At 43.2% G+C, this 10,107-nt stretch overlaps 1 long non-coding RNA gene across 1 annotated transcript; it reads left to right on the top strand.

Annotated features, from left to right (window-relative positions):
* Nucleotides 1–918: 918 nt before the first annotated feature.
* On the top strand, nt 919–9,441 carry LOC128777000 (uncharacterized). Its single transcript, XR_008422132.1, has 3 exons — nt 919–1,280; nt 1,838–2,144; nt 8,995–9,441. It is a non-coding gene; the product is annotated as an uncharacterized LOC128777000 (long non-coding RNA).
* The last annotated feature ends 666 nt before the right edge of the window (nt 9,442–10,107 follow it).

Below are 10,107 nucleotides of genomic sequence, written 5' to 3'. Positions count from 1 at the left end.
TTCTGTACCTTTAGGACTCCCAGAGCTTGAACAGATGAAAAAAACATTTAACCTGGCCATTAGGATATATGTACACAGGTATATATATTGACTAATGGGCATATAAACATGGCTTATACAATATTTTCTATAGATGAAATTTATTACATAAAATATCAACCTGTAGGTGCAATGAGCGTGTACATATGGTGAGAAACTCTTGTTAGGCTGGAACACAGCCGAAGAGAGATCACGAAATTGGAAACATTCGAAGAAGAGAGTGCATTTGGCTAATCCGAAAGGCAGCGTAGATCAGAAGTCAGGCATTGGGATTCCGGAGTCAACCCCCTTTGCTTTTCCTTGGATTTCTGCCACGTACTAGTTGTGTGACCACAGGCAAACCACTGAATGTCTCTTGTCTCAGTTTCCCTTTTTTGTAACCTGCAGGATACATCTCATGGAGTTGTTGAGGGTTAAATGAGTTCATACATCGGAAGATCTCGGAAGAGTGACCCATCACGAGCACTTGATAAATGATGACCATTATGCTCTGCTTTGAACTAGTTGTCAAGATGGTGGGAGACGTTTGTCACCAATTAAATGCTTCCAAGGGCAAGACGGGTACGGCCCTTTTGTGAAATCAGGTAGACGATTGGAGAGCCAACCTGGGGGCCCCAGATCTACACCTTTCTTGTCTATTGCCAGATCTTCTGATTTGTCAAGAGAAGTTGGATACCAGGATTTTTATATGAAACCTCCCAGGTTTCAAATACTGACAAAGACCTTAATTTTTTTTTTTTTTTTCTAAAGGCTTGCAGACAAAAACTACCTGTGTCCTGTGTCCTGCCCCTGGCCAAAATTTTTTGTCCCCACTGCTGAGCATGATCTGATACAGTCCCAGACATGTGAGCAAAGACTACCGCAGGGGACACCAAGCAAGTCTGGCTGTCAAGGAAGGATGCTGTTGTCGGTCAGAGTCGAATCTAAGCCTACTGCAAATGTCTCCTTCCGGTTCTAATAAAGGAGCAGGATAGTTGTCAGACACAGGGTCCTACCCTGCCATCACACCTTAAAAATGAAACTGGGAAGACCACGGTTGGTGTCTATCTCCTCTTTAAACCGGATAGATCTGCACCAGGCCACCCTACTAACCACATCCCTTTGTAACTAGAGCAACCTCAGCACGTTTCCATCCAGCTACTGCCTCTGCCCAAGGTCTTGTCTGGGGCCCTGAGTTGGCTGCAAAGAGGAAACAGATGCCTGCCTGGCCCAGAAGGACCTCCATGCAGAGGCATCAAAAGGTAGGTATAGTTCCCCTGTTTGGCAACTGATTCAGGCACAAATTCGTGGGTCGCCGAACACTTCCACCAAATTCAGTGACTGGGTTTTGGTTTCGGTTTGGACAAATTTCCTTAAGCATGGCCTTTCTCCTAGCACTTATCTATGATACTGACTCTTAAGTTTTGGGATTTTGCAGATGGGTAGTATGGCATAGGAAGTGCTACGTCTAAATATGAGAAGCACTGTTTTATGTTAAATGTATACAATAAAAAAACAGTCTACATTTGAGAATTTAGCATTCTAGTTGTTTCCTGGATAAGGGCCAGCTTTTGCTCAACTGCTTGAACCTATTTGAGTTTTTACTGTAGCTTGTGGTGAAATGAATCAATATTAAAACCATAGAGATTCACACAAGCCGGGAGCTTATCTAATCACGTTGGCCTCACCTTCCCCATTTCCTAATTTGTTGTTGAAACCTCTTATACCTGTTGCATCACAAAACTATGTGTGCTTACTCTTCATGCATCCTCCTTCTGAAAAATGTGTCTTGGGAGGTTCAATCTGTATTTTCATCCAGCCTACAGCCAGGATCCCCGTCACCTCGACACAAGACTGGACCTCTGGTCTTTGTCATAACAGGAAGGAACTATGAGGAAATTCAACAATGAGGTAGCTGGCTATGATGCTGCCTAGAGTTCCATAGTGAAAAGTGCCACATTGGCCCCAACAGATCTAGTCTCTTGGGGACAGTGAATGAGAAACTCACCAGGGAGAGAGGAAAGGAGGAAGAGGTATGTTTGGTCTGGGGGACAAGATGGCTAAACCACACGGAAGATAATAGATGCTCAGTTTGTTGGAGCAAAAGAAGCCATGAGTTCTCAGAGGTCAGTGTTTTACTTATTTATCCTTCATTCATTCATGCATCAAAATAGCTTCAGCGCATAATTGTCTGTTGATATCTTAGGCACTGTGGGAACACACCTGAGTTCATTCTCCTCCTCCTCCTCCTCCTCCTCCTCCTCCTCCTCCTCCTCCTCCTCTTTCTTCTTCTTCTTCTTCTTCTTCTTCTTCTTCTTCTTCTTCTTCTTCTTCTTCAAGTGTTTACTTGTTTTTGAGAAGGGGAAAAGAGTAGGGGGGGGGGACAGGGGATCCAAAACGGGCTCCCCGCTGTCTGCAGAGAGCCCAATGCAGGGCTCGAACTCACAAGCCATGAGATCATGACCTGAGCTCAACCGACTGAGCCACCCCAGCACTTCACACATCTGAGCTTATTCTTAAAGAATTTAAGTCTACTTGGGCAGTGATAGACACTTAAAGTCCAATTTAGGAATTCGATAACAGAAAAAGAATTGTGATTTCTTAGCTTTTCCAGAACCAGCCTCCTTTTGGTTTCTCAAATATCAAAAAGTACAGGACTGTTTTTGAGTCCTTTCCAGTTACCCTATTTTAAATTGTAACCTACCTGTCCCTCTCCTCCTAACTTCTGTTACCCCTGCCCTATATTTCTTTCATCACATTTAGCATCTTTGACCATAATGTATTTGTTTACTTCTTTGATGTATTCATTGGTTATCGCCTGTTTCTCTCCACAAAAATTTGAGCTTCCCCAGGGCAGAGATTTTTGTCTTTTGTTTCCTGATGTATTTCAAATATGGACGAGTGCCTGGAACATGACAGGTGCTCAGTGAGGTGAACGTAGAATGAATGAAACTTTAAAACTCATGGATGAAAATGGTTCCAAAGTCTTTCTTACTTTCTGCCTCCTTAATTATGATAGCCTCGAAAGAATGTAAACTTCTTTTGGAAGGAGGGTGTCGTATTGAGCTACTCTCATTTTGCTGAGTCTTTAAGTTGCCCTCAGGTCTTGCTGAGAAGGGTAGGACCAATGTCTCTGACTCTGGGGTAAAACACTGCAGGTGGATGCTTATTTAAGTTCTGGCATCATCTCTTCTTTGATATCAGCTGACCAGAGGTCCTTTCTCACCAACGCTTAGGGGAACCTCTTCCTGCTTTGAATTCCAGGCCTGCTCAGTGGCGGACTGGAGAAATCCAGAGAAGGAAATTTGCTGTGTTTGTGTTGGAAATAAGACTGAATAAGTAAGCATTAACTTTGAGATCTTATTTTCTAATTCCTAATCACAGCAAGAATCTTTTAAGCTAGGTTTCCTATTGCCCATTTATGGATGGAGGAAATGAGAACTGGAGAGAAGCCTATTACCAAAATTTGTTCCAGTTCACATGGTTTATCAGTGGAAGGGATGGGGCTGGACTGAGATCTGCCTAGCTTCACTCTTTTCTTACTGTCATTTTGCTTCAGTGAAGACCTGGAAATGTGTCTTTTCAAGTAATGTAAATAAAGTTCCGTTCATGACACGCTGTGGCTCTTGACTGCTAATGGGACCTTCATTTCCTGGTTTTCACTTTTTCTTTTTCTTTAACCCTTCCTTCTTTTCTTTCTTTCTTTCTTTCTTTCTTTCTTTCTTTCTTTCTTTGCCTTCCTTATAAAGTTGAAATTTCAGGCAGTGGAGTTCTGGTCAGAGATATTTTATAGCATATGCTTGAGTGGAACCTGCTCTTGTTTCTGGAAGACAATGGGGTCCCTTTAGAAAAAAAGCCAAATATGAATTTTCAGATTAGTGCTTGAGTCCAGAACAGCATGAAAGAACAGATATTTGGACAAACAGCTCCCTTCAACATGGGGCAGATGCTTAGGATTACGCCAGTGACAATGGCTTTGACTAAAAATCAATATAGACCAGCTCCTTCATGCTTTTCCAGATTGGAAGGCAACACTCCTTCCCAGGGGGAACAGTTGTATATCTGCTTTTGGCATCCCTTTAGAGGTTTTAAGAGTAAATGAAAATGAATTCTTAAGCTCCCTGCAGAGTGAATTAGAAAAATGAAGGAGAAAATGACTTAATGAGATCAGGATAACAATAACACCCTTTTTATTATCAAAAATATAAACAAACATTCCCTAAGTTTCCCCCGTTCTCCACATTCTCCACGGAGAGCCCTGCCTCGGCCCCCAGGGTCTAACAGGGACAAATAGCCCTAAGGCTTGGAAGCAAACACACACTTCAGGCTGGGAAAACAAACAAACTTTTCTTTACCCAGAGCCCAAGGGTTCAGATTTCCTCTCATCACTTCTAGAATAGGATTCTACTCTTAATAATTATGCCTGGCTTCTGCCCAGACTAAAGGGTTCAATTGCTGCCTTTTCTATGGCCAGAACCATCTACGTGTGTTTTCCAGTCTCTTCTTTTATCTGCATTTCCTTCCTCTCCCTTTTCCCAATGTTGCCCTTATTTTTCAGATAATTTGGCCCCAGACTTTTGGTCTCCATTTCCAAGAGGCTGTTTTCCTGCTGATTTGCTCTCGACCGTCCTTTGGTAACAGGTGGTCCTTTGGGATTGACCATTGAAACAGTTTGCCTTATCCTACAGCAATGGGAAGAAGGGGTCAGACACCTGACCTATGGGGCAGATCCAACAACTTGCAGATTAAATTCTTTGGCTGTTAACATAAAAGCCTGAGGCAATTCTCAGAACTCCAGTGTCTCCGATATCATGTATTTATTAAATCTCTCACTCCTTCATGCTTTCTATCTCCCAACAAATGGCTTCATGCCTCTATTTGTCAGAACTTACAGATAAATAAACGCAGGACTTTCTGTTCTCTTTGGAATGCTTCTTTCTCTTTTCACTTAGTTAACTCTTACTCATACTTTTAAATTTCAGCCCAGTTATCACCTCGCTCCCCCTGCCCCAATCCTTCCCCAGCCTATAGTTTTATGCATTAATGGAATCCTTTTCCTTCATAGCACTTAGCACAGTCAATGCTTTTATTTTTATACGGGATCTTTTGATAGCTGATTTTCTCCATGAGACTGTAAGCTGGATGCTAGTTTTGCTCACCATTGAATATTCAATATCTAGCAAGTACTCAAAAAACAATCATGTCAGAAGACGACTACAATATTCAGTGTGATGCCAGAGTGAACACTGGTGTTCATCTGATGTGGATTGGGTTGTGGGGTAGGTAAGATAAGGAAAAACTTTCAGAAATTATTCTTGAACTGAGCCCTAGGTGGTGAGGAGGTGACCCAACATGGTGACAGCATTCCAAGTTGGCGTAACATCTTAAGCCCAAACTTCAATGGGAGACAACATGGCCGACCTGCTCGAGTAAAGGCAAAAATCTCAGTGAGTTTGAGGGCAAGCTAGAGAGTGGACGTTTGGCAGTTAAGACTAGGCGGGTAGCCTGAGGACACATCATGAAGGCATTGCATGCCATGCTACAAAATTCTGACCTTATCCAGCAAGCGATGGGAAAACCATTGAAGTATTTTAGGTAGGGTGGAGGCGTGAGCAGACATATTCTGGGCTCAGATGGGTGTGTGGATCCTGACCTGTGTCACAGGCTCCTAGAGGAAGGTCAGGAAGTTCCTAGTACTGCTAGTTCTGGAAGCAACTTGCCAGGAGAAGTAGGAGTCCCAGAAAAGACAGGGATGCTATTGCCTTAGCGCTCTGCACATGTGAAGGAAGAAATCTGGTTATGATTAATAAAGGAAAATTTTTATTTCTACCTCAAAAGCCAGGACTTTAGAAACTCATCTTTCATTTTCTGGGGGGGGGGGGGAGGAAGCAGTTTGGGTGTTTGGATGGCACATAGGAAACGGGGGCCCGGAAAGACAGGCATCACTGTTCTTTTCTCCTTTGGGGTGAAGGTCAGTGATTATGCTTCATTTCATGTAACAGTCAGTGCGACCGACCACTTTGCAATCTTACCATGATGCTTGGTGTTTTAGAAAAATGCACACACAAAAAATTCTAAGAAACTGATGCATGAGAGAAGGAAATACATTGTGTTTCACCGTGGAAATAATTTATGACTCAATCATCATGATTTAATTAGGACTCTCTTGAAGTTTCTCCTTCTGGGATGTCTGAACACTTGGTTTTCATTCTTTTGAAGAATTCTTTCCCTTTTACTTGTGGACTTTTAATTTTACCACTTGCCAAGCTGCCTCTCTCCTCTTAGCTCAGAATTACCTCAAATCCTCCCACTCTGCAACAAGAAACTCTTACCCAGCCTCTCCAATTATTTCCTCAATGCCCCTGCACCTGCTCTGGGGGAAGGCATCCCAACCTGTGAAAGTCCTGGCCCAAACTCATTTAATTCATTTTTTTAAAGGAGAGTGAAAGAGAGTGCGAGCAGGGGAGAGGCAGAGAGAGGGAGAGGGAGAGAATCCCAAACAGGCTCCGCACTGTCAGTGCAGAGCCCGAAGCGGGGCTCGATCTCACAAACTGTGAGATCATGACCTAAGCTGAGATCAAAAGTCATATGCTTAACTGACTGAGTCACCCAGGCGCCCCCAAATCCATTTCATTCTCAGCATCCCCAAATGTCTCACCGGCCTCTGCTAAAAGAGAGGCAACACTCCCACAGGAACAAAGCTGGGGGATGTGATTCCTGGGGGAATAGGATGCCAGCTCTTCATGTGGGATTCGGTAAATGGGCTGGTGATATGTGGTCAGTTCTAGGAGAAATTGTGAAATGAATGACCTTTGGCTTTTCCTCATGTCTTAATTTGTCCCGAGATTTTATTCCCTGCCCAGGTTAGCCTTGCTAACATCATCAATCACACAGCCTTGCCCTGGAAAGACCCTGGATCCAAAATAACAAAATCTGAATGGAACTCCCAGTTATAGTACGAACCTTATGGGCACTGAATGAGGCTTTGCCTGGACTCTCCCCTCATTCATGGAAGCAAAATCCTCATGCTTACCAGCCACATTGGCTATGAGAATCGAACATCACGGTACACTTACAGGCACTTTGCAAAGTATAAAGTGTCATGTAAATATGGAAGATATTGTCAATGGTGATACCGAAAGCCTGGAATCAGCTAGATTGCTTCTGCAACCTTCCCCTATTTATCCTAAGTCACTACAGAGGCACTTAGCCTGGAGAGAACATCTCTCAGTCTTGTGTGCTTGTCCCTAATCTCCCTTCTCCCCTAAACGGTCTTGTATATATTTCCCATAGGCTCGTAACTTCTACCTTCAATATGCACATCAATGAAATAGTAAAAAGAAGAAGGTACTGGGGCACCTCAGCGGCTCAGTCGGTTGAGTATCCGGACTCTCGTTTTCGGCTCAGCTCATGATCTCACGGTTTGTGGGTTCAAGCCCTGCCTCAGGCTTTACGCAGACAGCGTGGAGCCTGCTTGAGATTCTCTCTCTCCCTCTCTCTCTCTCTGCCCCTCCCCAAATCACACTAGCTCTCTCTCTCTCTTTCTGAAGATAAATAAACTTTAAAAAAAAGAAGAAGGTAGTGTGGTATAGTAGGTACATTGTTATAATTATAATTATATTATATTATAATAAGCTTACATACATTAATGAGTTAGCGAAAGAAGGTATACTGTGTGTTATGCTATGTGAAAGTCAAAAGGCCACAGATTCATGCCTCTCCCTCCTTCCGCTCCCTTACTTGTTCTGTGATTTAGGTCAGCATTTCCAAAGGTATTATTTTTTTGATGTTTATTTATTTATTTTGAGAGAGAGAGCAAGTGGGGGAGGAGCGGAAGGAGAGAGGGATAGAGAATCCCAAGCAGGGTCCGTGCTGCCAGCACAGAGCCCATCGTGCGGTTCGACATCACAAACCGTGAGATCGTGACGTGCGCCGAAATCAAGAGTCAGATGCTTAACCGACTGAGCCACCCAGGCGCCCCTCCAAAGGTATTATATAGGAACAAAGACATCAAAGTGTAGGATACTCTGAGTTAAACGAAATTAAATCAACTTCTCTGCTACTGGATTAATGTGCACTGGGAATGTACAGGAAGGGGATTTATGTATCTCTTTCAAACTTGTTTGACCATAGAATGCTTTTTTTTTTTTCCAAAGTGAAGCATCTAGATGACTAATATTTTATGGTATCTACTTAAAGCAAACCTGCCTTTAGTAAATTCTGAAAAAGAGAATAATGATAATTGGCCCCAGGGTGGTTACCAGGATTAATTGAAATAATGGGCAGAAGTTTAAGCGAGGGCTCTGGGTATGGAAGGCTTAAACAGCAATGTCTCAGCAGCAGAGAGATGTTTAAAAAAAATTTTTTTTAATGTTTATTTTTGAGAGAGAGAGAGAGAGAAAGTGGGGTAGGGGCAGAGAGAGAGAGAGAGAGGGAGACAATTCAACAGGCTCCACGCTGTCAGCACAAAGCCCCACATGGGTCTCGAACTCACAAACTGTGAGGTCATGACCTGCCATGAAGTCACTCAACCAACTGAGCCAACCAGGCACCCAGCAGCTGAGCAACATTTAATGGTGATGCCTAGAAAATGTCTTGGTGTGGACAGATGGAGAATGTGATCCCTTTTGGACTCTGAACATAAAGCAATTTCCCCCTGCCTCCCTGCAAAGGGGCTCACAAATCTTTCCCATCATCCAGCGCCCTGGTGAAGGCTCCCCCTGATCAGACCACGGGGAGCACAAAGTGCAGAGGGTGGACAAGATTTTAGGGCAAAGAGAAAGGTAAACACAGACTGAAGACTCTCTGTGATAATACTGGGGAGTCTCAAGCAAGGAGGGAAACATGGGAGCCAAAATAGGGAACACTCGAGAACAGATACAGACGTGACTCACACAAAGCTTTAGTCACCCTCGTTAAGTTGGATACCAGAGTTTTAGTGAAAAGGAACTAAAACCCGTTGTCCCTCTTTCATAGTTTGTCATGGGTGACGATGTTCAAGGCGCTAGAATTTGTTCTTATCTGAGGCGTGGGATCGGTCCTCCCCAGTCCTCATCAATCTTCATCTGGCTTTTATTTTTCTCATAAATCTCAAATTAAGATTCCCTCACATGTGCTCACAAATGGATATCTGGTGTGAGCGGAGCTGACTGGACGTTTTGGAGTAAGATTCTGGCATCCACAGGGGGAAAACACAGGTAAGCAGCGCTCACAGAACGTCTTTAAATTAGTAACTTCGGTCACAGAGGGTATATACGCGATGGAGTACCCCACGCGCTTAATACATTTTTGCGTTCATTCATTTCTTTGCTTCCCAATATTCTTTGAGCACTGATTCCACAGTATTTCTTAGAGCACAATTTCTCTGATGGGCACTGTGCTGGGAACACCAAGTGAACACAACAGATAAAGTCTTGACTCTCATGAGCCCAGGTTCCAGTGATAGAAAATTGTTATAATTTTTTGTTATAATTGTTATAATTATTATATTGTTATATTATTATATTGTTACATAATTGTTATATTTTGTTATAATAATTGTTATAAACTTTTTTATTTAACCCAGAAGGAAGGATGGGGGGAATAACCCCCACCCCTTCCAGGCAGCCTATGTCATTTGTGTTATGATCTTTTAAAGGCCTCGGATTTATTCTCTGGTCCAAAGTTTTGACTCCTAACTTAAGATCTCCAGGTAGCTCCATGTGGGTGGACAGCAGCCCTGTGTGAGGCTTCTAAGGTGTTTGGAAAGGCAGGTTCCTTCTGGAACGCTCGGCTCTTTCCAGTGAGTTTTGTTTTGTCAGTAAATGACCTGTGTGCAGTGAAAGATCACATTTATTTTTCATCTCTTTTTTAAAATGTGTATTTATTTTTGAAAGAGAGAAGAAGAAGAAGAAGAAGAAGAAGAAGAAGAAGAAGAAGCAGCACAAGTGGGGGTAGGGCAGAGAGAGAGGGAGATACGGAATCTGAAGCAGGCTCCAGGTTCTGAGCTGTCAACACAGAGCCCCACCCAGGGCTCAAACTCACAAACCGTGAGGTCATGACCTGAGCCAAAGTCGAATGCTTGACCGACTGAGCTACACAGGCACCCCT

This window comes from Panthera pardus, unplaced genomic scaffold (genome assembly GCF_024362965.1).
Source record: "Panthera pardus isolate Hobbes unplaced genomic scaffold, ASM2436296v1 HiC_scaffold_10, whole genome shotgun sequence".
Lineage (NCBI taxonomy): Eukaryota > Metazoa > Chordata > Mammalia > Carnivora > Felidae > Panthera > Panthera pardus.
This window is presented reverse-complemented; position numbering and strand designations above follow the sequence as displayed.